The 20,469-nt window shown below is 49.0% G+C and overlaps 1 protein-coding gene across 4 annotated transcripts in view; it reads right to left on the bottom strand.

Annotated features, from left to right (window-relative positions):
• The window catches only part of RPH3AL (rabphilin 3A like (without C2 domains)), a 154,746-nt gene that overhangs the window by 121,799 nt on the left and 12,478 nt on the right, over nucleotides 1–20,469 (bottom strand). Inside the window, exons 1-2 of one of the 4 annotated variants that reach the window (XM_061389545.1) lie at nucleotides 16,446–17,058; nucleotides 8,936–15,042 (exon numbers count right to left, since the gene is read on the bottom strand). The exons of 1 other annotated variant lie outside the window; for it this stretch is intronic. The gene's annotated coding sequence lies outside the window, so the exon portion shown is untranslated. Of the gene's footprint in view, nucleotides 1–8,935; nucleotides 16,404–16,445; nucleotides 17,059–20,469 lie in introns of those variants that run through there. 2 more of the 4 variants (XM_061389548.1, XM_061389544.1) reach the window with 2 other exon arrangements.

The raw sequence follows: 20,469 nt of genomic DNA, 5'->3' as shown, positions 1-20,469 counted from the left end.
GTTCATGACTGCTAATCAGAGGTAAGGCACCAGCCGTGTGCATGCCGCCAGCATCATTATCAGCATCGGAAAGAACACACCAGGCAGTAAGCGCACGGCCGTGGTCAGAAGAGGGCCAGCCGCACAGCTCCTAGAAGTGCTGCAAGGAATTCAAAGAGAAATGAGCCTTTGGAACCCACATCTGCAGGCAGGATCCTTCCCTGCCTCCCACTCTGATGTCTGAGAGAGCTCCCGAGTAAAGGACTTCAATTCTCTGCTCCTCATAGCAAGAGAAAAAGCCCCATCCAGGATCAACCCCCTTCTTAGCCCTGGAAATGGACCCAGGCATGAAGGGCCTGGGGCTCCCGGTGCCCTCCTCCCTCTCCCGACCACAGCATCCCTGGCACAAAGGGCCGACGGCACAGCACACGTCACCTGCGGGCCTCCTGAAAGCAGTGAGCTGAGGCTGGAAGCCGTGGGGTTGGGGGCGTGATTGGCAGCTGACCCTCACACCTGCCTCCCGCCGGACCTCACCGCTTCCTGTCCCTTCCTGTCCCCAATCAGAGGCCCATTTATTCCACAATCACCAGGGTTTCCAGGCACCTGAATCAGCACCACTGAGTTTCAAGCAGCAGGTGAAAACGAGACAATGATAATAACTGGGTTCCTTTTCAACAAGCTTTTCAGCAGGGTGTGAGCTAGACCTTGCTTTTCTGGGGAAGCGGACAGAATTCACAAAGGTAGGAAGACTAATTCTAAATTCTGGAATGTTCCCTGCCTGGTGAAGAATTGAAAGTGAAGGCCCAGGGGGAGGGGAGGTGGACAGTCAGAGGGCTGTTGACAAATAAATTCAAGTGACAAAATAAGGTCTCGGGCAGTTTAGGAGCAGATCCATCCTCGGCAGGGTGTTCTCCAAAGTCGGGGTGGAGGGACCCTTGCCATAGGCCGCTTGCATTCCATCAGCTGCCCCTTCTTCCCCCTGGCTTCATTGTGGACTCCAGAATCCCCGAGTTTACACAGGGACTAGTGACTCTTCCAGGGGTACACTCAGTCCAAGCTGGTATATTAGAGGTCCCTTCCTTGAGAATCAAGGAAAGTGGCTGAGAGACTGAAGTCTCAACTCAACTGCTCTCTGGAACAGTGAGATGCAAATGAACAGAGCTGATGGAGGGGTCATGCTCCCCAGGTGGAAATGCCCAGGAAAGAGAAAGGTGGTCTGCAGTGAGAGCCAGGAGAGGAGAGCTGAAATAGCGGCTGAGCAAAGACAGGGCAGAGAGAGGGCTCCTGGGCCTTCCTCTGATCCGTGTGCTCAATCCAGCCCTGCCCAGGGCCTGGGCTTCTGTGAGACATTCCAGTGTCCTGGCAACAAATGCCCATTTCCACTGTTTGCAGTGAGGCCAGCCCTAGTGAGCCACAAGTTCTATTTAGCCTGATTAATACAATGTCCATTTCCCTTCCCCCAGCTCGTTAAGCGTGGAGCGGAGATCTCAGCCACTCTCTGGGCTGATTAAGAATATATGAAAGTGTGGTCGCTTAGTTGTGTCCGACTCTTTGCCACCCCATGGGCTGTTGCGTGCCAGGCTCTTCTGTCATGGAATTCTCCAGGCAAGGATGTGGGAGTAGGTTGCCATGCCCTCCTCCAGGGATTCTTCCAGACCAGGAATCAAACCCCAGGTCTCCTGCACTGCAGGCAGATTCTTTACCATATGAGCCACCAGGGAAGCCCTTAAGACTACCTGCTGTTGCTGCTGAGTTGCTTCAGTCGTGTCAGGCTCTGTGAGACCCCATAGACGGCAGCCCACCAGGCTCCTCCATCCCTGGGATTCTCCAGGCAAGAGTACTGGAGTGGGGTGCCATTGCCTTCTCCATAAGACTACCTGGCAGGGGGGATGCAAATCAGTGGCCTGCGAGAGAAGGGGTTGCAGTACCAGAGGGACTCAGGTCTGGCTCCATCTAGTGGGGTGACCTTGAACTATAACCTCCCTGATGGGCAGGTTCTTCTCACTCAGGCTGCCGCAGATGCCTCCTAAATCCACTCCTGGCCCTCTCCAATCTGTCTGCATCACATAGTCACAAAGAGCTCTTCGAAATGCCAGCCATTTGGAACCATTAGGGAAACCACCAGCTGAGTCTTCTAGAGGTGCCCTCAGCCCAAACTGGCATATTGAGGTCCCTTCTTTGAGAAGCTAGGAAATTGGCTAAGAGAGTGAAGTCTCAATTCAACTGCTCTCTGGAATAATAAGATGAAAATTTAGGAGTTCACAGAGGGGCCATTTTCCCCAGGTGGAAATGCCCAGGGAAGAGAAAGCACCTATGAAACCATCCATGGAAACCCCCCAGTGACTTTCTACTATTCTGATGATAAAACTGAAGACTGCCCACGCCAGCCCAGCCCACGCAGGGCCTCTGTAACACATTACACTCTTTCCCCTTGGGGTTGCAGACACCCTGATACTCCTCCCTGGAGAATGCTTCCCCTGATTCTGCCTCTCCCCAACCCCCCTTTACTCAATTACCTCTTTTTATTCTTTTTATTAACATCATTATTGCAATTTAACTTATGTACTATAAACTTCACCTTATTAAAATGTACAATTCAGCGGTTTTAGTATATTCGCAGTTATACAGCCATTACCACCATCTCATTCTAGAACATTTTCATCAGCCCTGAAAGAAACCCTGTACCCATTAGTGGTCATTCCCCATCCCTCCCTCTCCTCAGCCCCGGGAAACCATGAATCTACTTTCTGTCTCTATAGGTTTGCATATTCTGGACATTTCATAGAAATGGAATCACATAATATGTGGTATTTTCTCTATTTCCTTATTTTGTGCTCTAATCTTTATTACTTTTTTCCTTCTGCTTGCTTTAGATTTAGTTTGCTCTTTTTCCCCTCTAGTTTCTTAAAGTGGAAGAAGGCTACTGGTTTTAAGTCTTCATCTTTAAATATATATTTATTTATTTATTTGGCTGTGCTGGGTCTTGGTTGCGGCATGTGGGAGCTAGGTCCCTGACCAGGGATGGAACCCAGGCCCCCTGCTTTGGGAGCGCAGAGCCTTAGCCACTGGATCACCAGGGAAGTCCCCGCATAGGCATTTTAGATTCCATACAGGGACCTCTCACTCCCCACTTTCCCCCTTCACTAAATTATCCCCCATCACCGTGTCAGGGGTGACCAAGCTTACCACATGACACCCAAACCTGCATCCCAGCCCACAAGGTCCTTTTACAGGAAGCAAGAAGAGTTTCCCTTGGTGGGGGAGCATCTCTTGCACCTGTTGGAAAATGGCTGTCATGAACTAATAACACTAAATCAAGACACTATACGGCCATGTGTGAGAAAGTCACCACAAACGGAAACCCTACTCCGTGTGGTGCCCTCATAAGGCTCTCAACCCGCGAAAATGACTTTGGCAGAGCCACCACGATGTCCACAGTCACCTGCAGCTCTGGCCAAGCAAGATGCTCAAAGCAGCTAGTAACCTGCTCTGCAGAACTCTGCCAATGCAGAGATCACGTGGTCAAGAACTGCATCCACTTTCTGCCATGCTCAAGTAGAAAATGGAAGGTCCTAACAAGCCCAGGAAGTAGGATAAAGGTCTTCGAGTCCAGGTTGGGGTCATCAGCCCCTAAGCAGTGACTTCTGCAAACGAGGAAAACCACCAGCAGGGTTAGAACCGGCAGGGAGAGGTCACCGCAGGAACAGACTCAAGAGAAGCAAAGGAATGAAACCTGGCTGCTCTAAGATGTGGCCTGGGCTGATCTCCCACCATTTGGAGTTAGAATTTTGCATTCATCTCTGACCTTTTCTTGGAGAATCTAACTCATGGCACCGTCCCCTGATCAAACACCTGCCCACACCCTGACATTAATGAGAACAAGCGCCAACGACGCTTAGACCAGTTGAAATTGGGTCGTTCCCTGTCACTAATCCGCGTGATTTGATGACATTAAAAAAAGAAACCAGAAGACAATTCTTTTTTACTTGTAAATAAGGCTCCACTTAAAGCAGAATAATTCCCAAGTCGAGCTTTCTTAGGCGAAGGGTCCCAGCAGGATGGTGCAAAAGAACTCGGGATCTAGCCCTTGTTTTCTGATTACAGTACCAAACACTCCCTCATCGAACCCCCCTCAACCCGCCCTCTACATCGAAGAGAAATAAACTGGTTTCCGAAAATGAAGTTCGGAAAATAATAGACACTCCTACACGTCACCTACATTAAGCCAGCATTCTCTATTAACTTTCCACTGGGGACCAAGAGAAAATTGTTTCAAAACTGGGAACTAAATTTAAGGTTGGGGCGGGGGAAAAACAACCTTCACCAAGCCCAAAGCTTTGAAGTAGATTTGCTTTAAGTAGATTTGCCTCATACTTTTAAAAGTTAGAGGTAAAGTGACTACTTGTTTGAGAGGTCACCTTGTCACATCAGCCCAGGAATTATGGGCTCAAATGGGGTCATGGAAAAATTCAAGGACTGGGCTTCCCAGGTGGCTCAATATAAAGAATCCACCTGCCAGTACAAGAGACACAGGTTTGATCCCTGGCCTGGGAAGATTCCACGTGCCTTGCAGCAGTTAAGCCCGGGCACCACAGAGCCTCAGAGCCACAATTACTGAGTCCATGTGCAGCAACCACTGAAGCCCACGCACCCTAGAGCCCTGCTCTGCAACGAGAGAAGCCACCACCACGAGAAGCCCACGCACTGAAACGAGAGTAGCCCTTGCTCTCTGCATCTAGAGAAAAGCCCTCACAGCTACGAAGACCAGCACAGCCAATAAATAAATAAATACAATTCTTTTTAAAATTTAAGGATTGGTTAAAGACAGCTTCTACTCTGAGTTTTAGCAATAGGACAGACACGTTCCACCAAATTTTTGGTGCTATCTGTGGGGCACACGGCACAAAACAGGATTCTTGGATTGCAAGCAACAGAAACCAGGTGTGGCTGACTTAAGGAGAAAGGGATTTACTGACGGGATACCTCATAGCTGGGAAATAATGGGAAGGCTAAACATCCTGACATGGAAGAAGACAAGAACCCTGGCAGCTATACGGTCTGAGCCTCAAGGTCTAATCAGCTGCTACCGCGAGAATAAGGCTCCAATATCCTTTCCCTTCCTGCTTCACTCTGCTTAGATTTCAGATCCCAGAAAGAATGATCCAGCAGAGTAGCCCAGCTTGGGTCAACATCCCACCCCTTGACCTGGGTGATGGCTACCTAGCTGTGCTTGCTTTGTAAAAAATTAGACAAGCAATATATTTAGAGTTTATGCTGTTTTCTGAATGGATCTTAAGATTTTTTTTTTTTAATGTGGACCATTTTTTAAGTCTTTAGTGAACTTGTTACAATATTGTTTCCGTTTCATGTTTTGGTTTTTCCTCCGAGAGGCATGTTGGATTTCAGCTCCCCAACCAGGGATTGAACTAGCATCCTCTGCATTGGAAGGTGAAGTCTTAGCTACTGGGCCACCAAGGAAGTCCCCTGTATGGATCTTACACATCAATAAAGCACCAAGTTACACCTAACCAGCAATTCCACCCCTAATACAAGTAAAACCTGGAAGAGAAATAATACATAAAATGGAAAACATAAATCAGCAAGAATACTTATGGCCACTCCATTTATAATAGCCTAAAACTAAAAACAGTCTGAGGCTCTATGAACAGGTAAATGGATAAGCAAATAGTACATATTCAGACAGTGGAATACTGCTCAGCAATAAAAAGGAAGCAACTAAAATTAAAAAAAAAAAAAAAAGGAAGCAACTACTGATACACACAAAAGCCAACTCATTGGAAAAGACCCAGATGCTGGGAAAGATTGAAGGCAAAAAGAGAAGGGGGAAACAGAGGATGAGATGGTTAGATAGCATCACTGACTCAATGAACACGAATATGGGCAAAATCTGGGAGACAGTGGAGGGTAGAGGAGCCTGGCGGGCTGCGGTCCATGGGATCAGAGTCAGGCATGACTTAGCAGCTGAACAACAACTTGTACACACACAACAGGGAAGAACCCTAAAACATGATGTCAAGTCAGAGTGAAAGAAGCCTTGACAAAAGAGTACATGTGATTCCATTTATACGAAGTTCTAGCATGGGCAAAACTGATCTGGAAAAAAAATCAGAATGGTTGCTTCTAAGGAAGCTGGGAAAGGATTGCCTGGGAAGAAGCACGAGGGAACTTTCTAGGGTGATGGTCATGTTCTCTGTCTTGAAAGGGGTCTGGCTTGCATGGGGATATGCTTTTATCTGAGCTCTTCTGATGACACACATAAGATCTGTATATTTCACTGTTATGCACACTTTACCACAAAAGAAAAGAAACATAAACAAATACTGAGATCCAGTTAATGATAAGCTTGCTGAAGTATTTGACAGTTTCATCCATCAAAAGATGCTATTAAGATGGTGAATAAGTCAGCCACACACCAAGTATTGCACCACATAATAAACAAAGGATTAGTACCAGAACTGGCAATAACCTAATAGGAAAAAAATGGGTAAAGAAAAGTATGGGTGTGTAAATGAGTCAACCCATAGCCCGTAAACACATTCCATCTGAGCAGTAATCATCAAAACAACAGTTTAAACCACAGTGAGATACTGGCTCACTCTTAACAGAGTGGCAGGAGCTAAAGGTGTGGATGATACTAAAGATGATGAGGACATAGAGCAACAAGCCCTCTTGTCCAGGGCTGGAGAGAGAACCAAGAAAGAACATACAGCCTGCGACCCTGTGATTCTGCTGTATACATCCTAGAGAAACACACCGAAAAGAACCGTGGTAACAGCAAGGAAAAGTGGAGACAACGCAAATGTCCATCAATAAGTGGAGGGGGATAAAAACTGGATCACTTTGCAGCAGCAGTTAAAAAAAAGAAAAAGGAATGAACTGTAACTGCACATGCCAGCATGAATCTCAAGAACACACACATGGATCAATGAAAAAATGGAATACAGCATGATTCCATTTATAAAAGGTGAAAAGCATACAAACTTTAAAAACACACTGTTAAAGACATAAACCTACATGGTAAAGCAATAGAGAATAGCAAGCTAATAATGATAAGAGAGAATTCAGGTTAGTGTATCCCCTGGGGATGAGGAGAGTGTAGGTCACATGTGAAGAAAGGCATAAAAGCAATTTCCAAAGGGCTGTTGATACTGTTTCTTCCATTAGCTGGGCACATGCCTGCTTTATTGTTGTTGCTGACTCCTTGCGACCCCATGGACTGCAGTCCACCAGGCTCCTCTGTCAATGGGATTTCCCAGGCTAGAATACTGGAGTGAGTTGCTATTTCCTTCTCCAGGAGATCTTCCTGACCCAGGGATCAAACCCACGGCTCATGAATTGGCAGGCAGACTCTTTACCACTGAGCCACCTGGAAAGCCGCCTGCTTTATTATTCTTTAAACTGTACACATATGTTTTATATGCATATAGATCTATTTCACAATGATTTTTCAATCAAATATTTTCTTATAGTCCAATAATTTCCAGTTAAAGACTGGGGGCGGGGGGGAAATAATCATATTCCCTAGCAACAAGAAACATAAAACTCCTAGGAACAAACTTGACAAGAAATGTTCACAACCCTCATAAAAAATCTATGAAACTTTAGTGAGTGCTATAAAAAAAGAGAGAATGACAGGAAGACATCAATCAATATGGGACAGACTATATTTCTAGAGAGGAAAACTCACTATCATTATTATTTTATAAATTTAATATCATTCTAAATTAGATTCTAATGGTATGTGCAGAAGAGCAATAAAATGATTATAAATTTCATAGGAAAGAATGAATAAATGGGCAAATGTAACCAAGGAACTGTTGAGAAAGGATCTGTACTTCCAGGGGCTAACTATGAAAAGTCATAATTTAAAAAGTGTGATAGTGGGATCTCCCTGGTGGTTCAGTGGTTAACAACCTGAGTGTCCAATGCAAGGGGTGCAAGTTCAATTCCTGGTCAGGGAACTAAGAAAACAAACAAACTATGATAGGGGAAGAAAAAGAGGTCAGTTAATGAAAAATGAGGAAACCTAGAAGTTCATATTTTGTGCATGATAATAAAGCTAACATTTAGAGTCAGTTGGGGGAAGGAGGAAGGAAATCTAGCATCCAAGACCAAAATCTATTAACCTAGTAACACAGGTTATTGGACCTGGGAGGCTAAGGGAAAAGAGGGGAGGGAGATGCTCATGTTTTGCCTTTTTGAATTTTGAATAACATGTACAATTGACCGTGAGTACAGTGGAGGGTGGTGTCCGGGGCATCAACTCCCATGCTTTTGAAAATTCCCTTATAACTTTACAGTCAGCCCTCGATATCCATGGTTCTGCATCCACAGATTGAACCAACCATGGGTTATGTAGTATGATAGTACTTCTTTAGTGGGAAAAAAAAAAAAAATCCATGCGTAAGTAGACCCACAAAGTTCAAACACGTGTTCAAGGGTCAACTGAATAGTCCAAAGAAATTAAAAAAAAATTTTTTTTTAGCAGCGCCACACAGCATGTAGGATCTTAGTTCCCTGACTAGGCATCGAACCCATGCCCTCTGCATTAAAAGCATGGAGTCTTAACCACTGAACCATCAGGGAAGTCCCTTAAGTTTAAATTTCAAATACAAGTGGTAGGAAAAGCAATTGAACCAAAAAAAAAAAACTGGTGCACAATTTGGAAAGAAATAAAATCAGGCTTTTATACCTAAACCAAAATAAAGTTTGGTAGAATTAGAGTTGAATGTAAAAGAGAGAGCTAAATGGAAAAGCTGACACCATATAAAGAACTAGAAGAAAATACAGGTGAATACTTGCCTGAGCTTGGGGTGGGAGAGACATTTCAAATCCAAACGCAAGGGAATAAATCATAAAAGGACTAACCACATGCATCAATCTGCTGGGGCTACAAAAACAAAATATCATAAACGGGGCAGCTTACAGAACAGACCTTTATTTCTCACAGTTCAAGGTCAAGGTGCCAGGCAATTCAGGTCCTGGTGAGGGCTCTCTTCCTGGCCTGGAGGCAGCCGCCTTCCTGCTGTGTGTCCACGTGGCCTTTCCTCAGGACATGTGTCAGGACAGAGAGAGAAAGAGAGAGCTCTCGGCCATCTCTTCTTATACGGGCACTAATTCCATCATGAGGGCCCCACCCTCATGGCCTTGTCTAACCCTAAATACCTCCCAAACACCCCATCCCCAATACTATCACATTGGAATTAGGGCCTCAACATGTGCATTTCAGGAGAACACAAACATTCAGTCCACAATACCACATAAACATCAGAAACTTCTCTATGTTTAAAAGTGGTAATAGAAAAACAAACACTAGATTGAGAAGAAAATGTGTTACATAGATGACAGTCACTATTCCTATGGGTAAGTAAATGTTAAATAAAACATAGGTTAGAAAATCATTGATACAGAATGATCTCAAATTTTAAACATTAAACATGTTTATCGCTGGAGGCTGAGAATCACAGATGTTAATATTTTTCTTTGTGCTTTTGTATGTTTCTAAATTTTCTAAAATGGATATGAACTCCTTCTAAGATTCAGCAAAATGACTGTTGTTTTTAAAAAGTGTCACGTCGTGGTCAAGCAATATCCGAGACAGAGGGTCCAGTTCCGCAAAACGTTAGGAGGACGGTTGATGAGCAAGGTGTCCTGCAAGCCTAGAGTGTGATCCGTATCACCAGGAACCCCAAACAGAGGCAAGTCCTTCTCCCCAGAGGAGGCAGGCATGATGAGACTCTTGCACCAGTGAAAATTCTTCCCCGTGGAAAAGGGTTGAAGCTCCAATGCTTTAGTTACCTGATGCGAAGAGCCGACTCATTGGAAAAGACCCTGATGCAGGGAAAGATTGAGGGCAAAAGGAGAAGGGGGCAACAGAGGACGAGATGGTTGGATGGCATCACCAACTCAAGGGGCATGAGTTTGATCAAGCTCTGGGAGATGGTGAAGGACAGGGAAGCCTCGTGTCCTGCAGTCCATGGGGTTCCAAAGAATTAGACATGACTTAGCCACTGAACAACAATGGAAGAGGGAAGATTTATTTGATATGGCTCCAAAGAGACAGACCCAGACCCAGAATGACAAAGAGGCAGATCTCAGCTCAAAAGAGGGAAGAATTTCTATCTCTATGAGCTGCCACAAAATGCAAAGCACCGAACAGTGAACTTTGTGTCACGATCCACCCAGGACTCAGGGATGAATGGAGGAAGACTTCTTAGATCAGGAAGAGGGGGGTAAATTAGACATTAATTTTTAATCATATAATTACTTTCCCTTTAAAAAATTTAAAACAGATTGTATACTTAAAATGGATGACTTCAGGTATTTAAATTATACATCAATGGAATTGTTTTTAAAAGTTTAAATATCACAGAGAAGGTGAAATTTCTCTTTGATCATCCCCCCAACACATACACACACACACACACACCAAATGCTGGTGCCCTTCCCTGTGCATAACAGCTATTGTAAGTTTGGAGTGCCTTTTTATGGACATTTTAATATGCTTTTACATGTAGGTATATGTTATATATATTTACTTGTGATACTTGGGTGTGCTTAGTTGAGTCCGACTCTTTGCGACCCCATGGACTGTAGAGCCCGCCGGCTCCTCTGTCCAAGGAATTTTCCAGGCAAGAATACTGGAGTGGGTTGCCATTTCCTCCTCCAGGGGATCTTCCCCGCCCAGGGATGGAACTCGTGTCTCCTGCATTACAGGCAGATTCTTTACCTGCTGTGTCATCACGATCTGTATTCATATAAAGTACAGCGGACTATGTGAAAACATCTCTCCAAGAGGCATCATAATGTACTTATCACTTTGAAATTTGCTTTCTTCACCTTATAATCTTAGAGATTCATCATTATTGTTATAGGAAGACCCAACTAATTCTTTCTCAAAGCTGCATAAGACTCCCAGGTATGAAAATGTGAGCTGATGTAGCTGAAACTATTCCACCACAGGCAAACATTCAAATGTGTAACAGTTTTTCACTTCAGACTGCAAACCGCCACAAAGGCCATCCTAGAACTTTCCACCTGTGCACACACACCAGGCTTCCTTTAGGGCAGATCCTGAGAAGGAAAATCCCTGTGATGTAGGGCAGATGCTGTTTTACTCTAACAGGTCCTGCCTAATTGCTGCCCAAGCCTTAGATCCCAAGGTTTTAAAAACCTGATCCCCGTGAAATGTCTTGTCAGTTTCAGCTCAGTGTTTCAGCCTACCTGGCATATTCTGCACTTGATTTTGCTCCACTGATCTTTAACTATTCAAATCACCATCCAACCATGAGATGGGCTGCCATGGTCATTGGCAGCACAGAAGCCAAAGGCCACCTTCCTGGCTTCTCATGGAGAAGACTCTTAAATGGGGAAGAGGCCCTTCCAAGCTTCTGTGAATCAAAGGATGCCCTACCAGTAAATGAAAAGGGATGAGGGCTGAGAAAGAGAAACTGTACAAACCCTGGTATCAACTCAACTGCTTGGATGATGTTGTTGTTCGGTCACTAACTCGTGTCTGACTCTGCAACTCCATGGACTGCAGTACGCCAGCCTTCCTTGTTCTTCCCTATTCTCCCAGAGTTTGCTCAAACTTATGTCCATTCAGTCGGTGATGTTATCCAACCATTTCATCTTCTGTTGCTCTCTTCCCCTTCTTCTTGGATGGGCCAAGCCCAAAGATGAAAATGCATCAAGATGTTTAAAATAAAAAAAAAAAAAACATCAACCCATAAATTAGGTGTGAGTGCAGCTGAGTGAGTCAGGCAGGAGTGAGTCAGGCAGCCATGGGTATTGACAATCGTTCACCCTCCTCACCAGGCAAGCCAACCACCAACTCCGTGATGACCCCCACCACGGTTACAACACCTGACTGATTCATTGTCCGTGATAGACTAAGTGCTTTTACATAAGGTGCTAACTCCGTGACTGCGGTCTTACATAAGGTGCTCCAGTATTTTTAGCAGCATATAACTGCCATGTGGAAGGAGGAGCTCATTGCCCAGTGAATGCCGCTCACTTTCCAGGCTGGCGCAGTCCTTGAAATGCTGATGTTCTGCAAGCAGCGCCTGGCTGTGGAGCAGTGAGGATGTCCGTGCAAAGGACTGCAGCACCAGCCAGATTCTGCTGTTTCTCCAGGCCAAACGACAGACCCCGGGCAGCAGGGGATTCACTTCACTTCCCTTACCACCAGGCCGCTTCATGAACTTGGCAAGAACCCAACGAGCCACCTCCTAGCTTAGTAAGCTCTCCGCATACCCAGTGAAAGAGAGGGGGACAGGAGAAAGCCAGAGTGGGCCCTGGTCCTGCTCCCACATCCCCAGAACCTGGGTGCCCATCCTCGTATCACCTCCCACCTCTCAAAAGAAATCCAAGATTCCAGGTCCAGTGTCAAGGGTATGGCCCCCAGGAGGGACTGGAGGGTGAGTATTCATTGGATTGAGGGTCACTGCTGCCTTTTTCTGTTTTGGTAAATTTTATTAAAGTATCATAGACACACACAAACACACAAGTACACACAACAAATTGGTGAATCTTGAAAAGATGAACATGGTATGTGACCAATACCCAAGACACAGAAACTGAACATCACCAGCCTCTAAGCCTTCCCTGTGCCCCTGGGAACTACCAGCCTGACTTCCAAACCTTATACTCAACCTGCCTTCTTTGCACATGGGGTAAGCGGGATCCTACCTAAGGGCTGTGCTCTTTTTCTGTCTGGTGCCTTTTCTCAACAGTGTCTGTGTGACCCTTCCCCGTTGTTTTGTGTGGCTGTGGACTGTTGTGTGGTACAGGGTTCTCTTGTCTATTCAGTGTTCTATTTGTCCACGCCATTGCCTATGGACACTGGGTGATTGCCAGTTTTGTGGCAATTACAAATAGAGCTGCTGTGAACATTCTAGTGCATGACTTTTCACTGCAGCCTTCTGCCTCTCACGAGACGTAAGAAGTTGAAAACAACTGCTTTAAATCAAATCTAGAGAAAGCCAACGTGCTCTGCCTCTCCAACTCACCCTTTCATTCTTTAAACGCAGTCTGTCCACCATCAACGTGGCTCCACGTGAAGAGGTTTGGCCACAGGCGTCAGACTTCCTAGTACTAAAGCCCAGGTCCGTCACCTACTTGCTGCGCATCCGTGCGCAAGCACTTAACCTCTCTGTGCATTTTTCTTACCTGTACAATGGGGGCAACAATAGTACTTCTATCTACCTGCATTTGGTTGAAGATCAAATAAAGGAACAAGGTCTGCACAAAATAAGCACCCATCAAAGGTAGCAGCTATGATTACAGTCAAAGGCACCCTGTTTTTCTTGGCACCCCAAGGTACCCGAATCTGGGTACCCCTGCCAGGATAGCTGAGCAGCTTTGACATAAGAGGAGACACTAACTAAAGACAAACAATCTCACCACCTCCAACTGGGACAGAGTTGTACCAAAAAGCCCTCACTAATCCCCTGGTGGTCGAGAGGTTAGGACTCTAAATTCCCCATGCAGGGGCATGAGTTCTATCCCTCGTCAGGGAACTAAGATCCTGCATGCCATGCGAGGCACAATCAAAAAAAAAACAATTGCTCTAATAAGCCCTCCCGACACCAGACCATGCTCTTTCCCTCTGCCTCTCCAGCCATCAAGGATGCGTGCAGGCCACGGTCACTGTCCTTTTACCCACAAGGCACTGAATTTCATTCAAAATGTGACCTAAACCAGAGGCTTCATCCGGGGTCACTATTAATGGTGTGCCAAGCAGCCTGGTGACAAGCTGCTGGGGCATTAAAGGTGCCCAGAAATCACTGTCTGGGAAAAAAAAAAAAGTTCTAAATGTCCACGCAAAAGGAGAGTCAAGTGGAATATTTCATTATTTTAGACGACAAAGATAGAAAAAGCCCCTAGAAGCCTACGGTGCAGAGACCTAGGAGCAAAAGACTCGGGGCCTCCCATTACTCGTTGCCATGGCAACTGTATTTCACATCAGGAACTCATTTTCATATGACAGTGACCTGTGGAGGAAAGGGAAGGACAGCTCCTAAGGAAACTTTGTTGAAGGTGGTTCTGTTGGGGGTGGGGCTGATTTCTGTTTACCAAATAAGAAAAGCACTTATAGGTGTCCTAAGGGACAGAAACAACCTGAGGGCTCCTTGGGGTTCTGTGTTCCACAACTCTTACTGGAGACACACAGACAAGACACACATTCACAAACACACACACAGTGTGTTTCGAAGGCCTCTGGGGGCAGTTGTCACAGCCTCCTTTAGGCACTGGTCCCACCATCAGGCATCTGTTCTATTACAAAGTCCTTTCCTGGAGTCCAGTAAAGTCCCAAGCAACCAGCTGACCACCATCAGGACATCCTGGGCCAGATGCTGTGAAGACCTGTAACACGCTCCCTGGCCTGAAGCGTATGCTTTCCTAGACAAACAGCAAACCCCAGGATCAAACAATCTTGCAAGTCAGACTTGAGTTCCAACCTCTGTTCTGCCCACCCTCAAGTGTGTGGTTTGGGCCGGTCCCTGGACCTCACTGGGTTTGTGTCCTCATGGGCAGAATGAGAACCAGAGTCCTAGCGCCTACCCCTCTGGGGGCCGCACAGATAACACACTCGAGGAATCTCTTGGAAAGATCAGCACACATCTGGTACATACTGACCACTCAACAAACAGCTGCTATGAATAAGCACTGGAAAAGCATCTCTTACACCCGTGATACAACTGGAGGCTAATAGCAGAGAACAAAGTGTTAAATGGGGTGGCACAAACTGTAATGAATCCATCTGTAAGACCAGCGGGAGTGCGGGCCAGTGGTAATCCAGAAGACTTGAACAGACCAGGAGAGAGGTGGGATGTGAATCAGTGGCTCAGTGGTAAAGAATCTACCTGCAATGCAGGAGACTCGGGTTCCATCCCTGGAGAAGGAAATGACAACCTACTCCAGTATTCTTACCTGGAAAATCCCATGGACAAAGGAGCCTGGCGGGCTACAGTCCTTGGGGTCGCAAAGAAGCTGGACACAATATAGCGACTAAACAACTGAAGGATGGCCGGAGATGTCCTTGGAGATTAAGGGGAGAAATTCCTTTATTGAGTCAACTGGGTACACGGTCCTGGGGACCCTGGAGGAAGGCAACAGGCTTCAGGGACACAAAGGGACCTGTGATCAGCAGACAGACAGCTGTGGTCTCATGGGCATGGTGGAGTGGGAAGGCCGGGAGAGGAGCCCCCGGCGGGGTTGAGAGAGGCAAAGCTTTCCCAGAAAAACATCTTCTGAGCTGTGTCCTCCAGACTAAGGCAGAGAGGGCTGACCATGGTAGGGAGAGAAGCAGTCTGGGGACTGGAAATTGGTTTCAGGGGGTGAAGCCACATGACTGGGAACCACAGGAGGTGAAAGAGCTGATCTCTGTGCGGGAGGAGGCCGGAAACCTCTGAAGATTTCCCAGGGGAGAATGCAGACAGGGTAAGGCTGCAGTCATCCCCGAGCCATCAGGCTACAGGTGATATGCCAGATGGACTGTGGGGGCTGGAAAGGATTCTGGCATCAGATCAGCCAAAGGGGCCTCTGAACTCTGGCCTGAGACTTTCGAGGCCTGGAGCAGAAGCCTGGTTACAAAAGGGCAGGAGCGGCAAGACACTTTAGGGAAAAGAGAGTGACAGAGGGGCAGGGAACCTACTGCTGGGGAGTCAGGAGGACATGGTGATCTTCGGGTGTCACTGGGCATTCCAGGAGGTAGGCCAAGGACTAGAATCTTAGGGTGAGGGGGATTCCCTGACAGCTTCCAAAGCGAGTTCTCTGAGAAGATAAACATGGGCCTCTCAAAACATCCCAGCAAAGAGGGAAGGGGCCTCAGAAGAGAAGAAGGAATGATGGAGAAAGAAGAACAAAACCAGGAGAGAAATGACAGCAGAGAAGACTGCAAACAGGGCACGGGCACACAGCAGCCCACCTCCCGGGCAGAAGGGATGGCAGCGGGATGAGGCCGAGAGGGAAAAAAAAATCAGTGTTTGGAAACAAGCTGGCTTCCAAGGAAGCAGCTTTAGCAACGTGGTGGGGCCAGCAGCTGGGCAGCAGGATTAAGAGGGGAGGCGTAGCGCCAAGAGGCAGGCAGCAGGTGCAGAGCGCTTGTCGGGAAGATGCAAGTGAGAGAAACGAGAAACCAAGCTTACAGCTCTGGTGCTTGTGTTCCCTCCCTCCCCCAACAAGAGATGGGAGGCCAAGTGGATGTCAGAAGCAGGAGGATGGAAGGGCACGTGCAGGCAGGCACAGTCTCTCCAGGTGTGGGGTCAGGGGCGGGGCGGGCACGTGGAGAGGCAGAGACTAGACTGCAGCCCTGGCCTCTCCAATGCTCCTACCAGGGCGTCCAGGGACACTCTGACAGTCCCAGACAATCCCAGACCTCCAAATGCTGGGGGATCGTGCGTTCCCCCCGACCCCCTCACCCCCTGGGCCCCTGAACTCACAAAGGATGTATTTCCACCTCCTGCCTCACACCTCTGCCCAGGGCCACCTCCAGGGGTGCGGGTGTCACAGACAGCACAAACAGGATAATCAGGTTCTCAGCCTTCTGAGCAGTAGGCAGGGGACAAAATTCCAGACTTCCCCAGCAGAGCCCTGGCTGCAGCCCACGAAAGGGGGCTTCTACCCCCACAGCACAGGTGTTACAGGGCATCCCTGTGAGTACAGATCCTTCATTCTGAAGGCAGGGAGGCTCCCCGGATGGATTTCTACACTTCTTCCAAACCTTAACCCTGAGAAAATCAGAGGTGGGCCCGACTACTGGGAGCAGGGTTTGGGGGAGACCAGAAAAAAACCCTGGACAGGATTTTCAGGCTGAAAGGTGCGCAGGGTGAGGATTCTTGTCTGGCCAGGGACAGCTACCTCCATCCCGCCCTCTTGGGCACCAAATGCCATCTGATTCCCACTCCTGACTACCTAACCCAGGGTGAAAGCGCCAATGGCCAGGGCCCAGGCCCACTCGGGTGCCCACGCTCATCATCGGGAGCGTGGGACCCTCACCAAAGGCGAGGCCGAGCGCAGAGGGGTGGTGCGCGTCTTCCCCGCTAGGTCGGTAGGTGCCGGCGACCCCGGGGCCCCTCCCGCCCACGTGCGCGCCCCGCAGGCGCTCGGTAAACACTGCACTTGTTGACGCGCTCGCCCGGAGCGCTAGCCCCAGCGCCGCCTGCCGTCCGCCGCCGCCTTCGACCGCCCACTCGCTCACTCCCCGGAGCTCGGCCGCCCCGCCCCGTCCGGCGCCCCCACCCACCCACGAGCGCGGGCGCCTACGGGACCCCCGAGGGCCCAGGGGGTTCTGGGCTGTGGCCAGGTCGCCGAGCACCAGGCGCTCTGGGGACCGGGCCGGGCCCGGACCCGGGCCCAGGCACTGACCCGAGCGGCTCGAGACCAGTCCTGGGCTCCGAGCCAGGCAGGAGGGAGGGAGGGTGGGAAGGAGCGCGGCTCGGGCCCTGCACGCGCCCCTGGCCCGCGCGCCACAGCTCCCGCGGCCCGCCTGCCGCTCCGGGGCCGCCCCGCGCGCCCCCGTGGTCCCCCACGGTCCCCGCCACCGAGACACACACACGCCCCGGCGCTCCCAGACCGGGCGCCGAAAGAGGGGCGGCCCCCCGGGAGCCAGACTTACCGGGGTCCGGCCGGCCTCCGGCGCGCTTCCCGGCTGCCCTCTGGCGGCGGCCTCGAGAACCCGGCCCCCGTCCCGCCCCGCCCCGCCCCGGCCCGGGACCCGAGGCCGCGGGCTGGAGGACCCGCCTGAGATCACCCGTTAGGCCAGGGCCCCTCTGGATGGCTGTCCTCGCCATGGAACCCGTCTCGACGGCCCTTTGCTGTTTCTGAGTAACACACATCATTGTCTGTTTCCCAAGCAGCTCCAAGTCCCTAAAGCCCCGCAAAGATCCATTCTAACCACCCCAGGAGGCAAAAGGAGGGCAGGTATGACTTTTGGGGCCTGAAACAGCACCTGACACCTGCTGTGGCTCATCGTGTATTTGTTGAATGAATGAACGCTCCCCCGATGGACAAAGGACAGGCTGAGGCAACCTGCCACCGTCATTAAAGGAAACAGCCACAAACCCATCAGCATTGTGTCCCGGCTGCCACGTTCTCCACTTCCACCCCCTCGGAGCCCCCTGTGCCTGGCTTCCTACGCAGGTGGGGTGTGAGTGAGAAGCGGTGGAGAACAGTGCCGTGTTATTCTTCATTCTCTACCAGGAATACGGTTCGACCAGAAAAACCGTTTATGAACTGATTTCCTGAGATAACTGCAGAACTGGTAGCTGAGTGATGACCAAACCTGGAAGCCCTGGTTTCTGGACTCACAGAGCAGCCCCCACCAGTAGCTGGGTCAGACCTCTGTTTGGGTTCTGGATCGTGCCCATGGGAGAAGTGATCTCGGGTAAGTGAGCAAATCTCTCTAAGCTAGCACTGTCCAGTAAACTTCCTGCCGCTATGGAAATGTCGTCTGGCCATGCTGTCCCCTACCACCGGTCACAGAGGATGGACTTTTTAATTTCATTTTACTTTGTTTAAATTTATACCGCCAATGCAGCTAGTGGCTAAGCCTCAATTTCTTTATTTTTTGAAATAGTTAGATTTATTTGTTGGCTGTGCTTAGGTCTTTGTTGCTGCTCGGGCTTTTCTCTAGTTGTGGAGAGTCGGGGTTACTCTCTAGCTGCAGCATGAGGGCTTGTCACTGCTGTGGCTTCTCTTGTTGCAGAGCACGGGCTCTGGAGCACGAGCCTCAGTCGTTGTGGCACGTGGGCTCAGTAATTGCTTAGCTGTCGCGCAGCATGTGGGATCCTCCCAGACCAGGGATTGAACCCATGTCTCCTGCATTGGCAGGTGGATTCTTTATCACTGAGCCACCAGGGAAGCCCTCTTTATTTTTAAAAAATGTATTTATTTATTTAGGCTGCACCAGGTCTTAATTGTGGCACGTGGGATCTTCATTACAGCATGCAGGATTGTTAGCTGTGACATGTGGAATTTAGTTCCCTGATCAGGGATCAAACCCAGGCTCCTTGCATTGGGAACTCAGAGTCTTAGCCACTGGACCACCAGGGTAGTCCTCCTAAGACTCCAGTTTCTTTATGTGTAAAGGGAAGGTGATAGTCCCATTGTGAGGATTGAATGAGATCATGCAAGGGAAGCCCCTGATGGTAGGCCTGGCTCACTCGAAGAGCTCAATCGAGTTGTTAGCATAACTCTCACTACCATCAGGGCTTCCCTGGTGGCTCAGATGGTAAAGAATCTGCCTGCAACGCAGAAGACCCAGGTTCGATCCCTGAGGACCCCCTGGAGAAGTGAATAGCTACCCACTTCAGTATGCTTACCTGGAGAAGTCCATGGACAGAGGAGCCTGGCAGGCTACAGTCCATGGGGTCGCAAAGAGTCAGACATGACTGACTAACACTTCCACTATTTCACCACCACCATCACCTCGCTAACACTAAAACCGCAAGGATGTAGCAATTCTATAGGCTCTAGCCCACCGACCCACGCCCCACAGCCCTCCTCTAGGCAAGAGTCACTCACACCACTCCTTACGTAGCCTGGGAGAGAGCCCTCATCATCTCTGGGATGACGTAAGCTCTCTTTGGACTGCTGGCCACGGGAAAAAGATTTCTACACTGACCTGAAGTGGCCGCCCTGTAACATGTCTTCCTGGCCCAAGTTGTACCTCTCTGGGGTTCAGACAAATTGAGCACCCTCCCAGTCTTCCTTCCCTCAGTGTCAGAGCTTTCAGCAAAGCACTCCTTGTCCTCTGCTCTGTGCTGGGCTCTGGCCAAACTGGGAATTTGCACTCATCTCACTTAACTGTTGTTTCCCCAGGTCTTCCCACCCTGTCCCAGTGACTGTAACAAACAGCATTTGTCTGGCTGTGCCCCATGCCCCGGGGGTAGCTCACATGGGAGCGGAGGCACAGACTCCCAGCTCACTTAAAAAGCCATTTCCTCCTCTCCTGGCCCGGCGTTTATTCCTTTGGCCCGCAAAGCAGTACACTGGGCCCGACCCATTCCTCCCCGCTCCCGTATCCCCCAACATAACCTCATCCTCTTGGTGGTGGGCTCCGTCATGTTCACTGCAGAGGGACACACACTTCCCTGCATGTGTACATGCCAACATACACAGGTACACACCACCCTTGACCAGCCGGAGCTGCAGTACAGCCTCTTCTCCAATGTCATGGCCGAGCTCTGTTGATGAGGCCCTTCCTTTTGACCAGCGTCTCTTCTCATAGTTGGGAAAGAGCATCCCACCCCCAGCATCTCCATAGCCAAATTCAGAATGGCCGCCTCTCCTCTCTCTCTTCACCTTGGTCCAAGTAAGCGCCTGTCTTCTCTTTCTTCAAATGGATTCACAGATGACAGGACAACCAAAACAGGAAACCCCTTCAAGAAATCGAGGGTGCCTGTAGGGGGACATCTCACTGCCCAGGAGGGTGCTGGCTGAGCGTCTCCGTGGCTCCAGGAGCAG

The sequence above is a fragment of the Bos javanicus genome, chromosome 19 (genome assembly GCF_032452875.1).
Source record: "Bos javanicus breed banteng chromosome 19, ARS-OSU_banteng_1.0, whole genome shotgun sequence".
NCBI lineage: Eukaryota > Metazoa > Chordata > Mammalia > Artiodactyla > Bovidae > Bos > Bos javanicus.
This window is presented reverse-complemented; position numbering and strand designations above follow the sequence as displayed.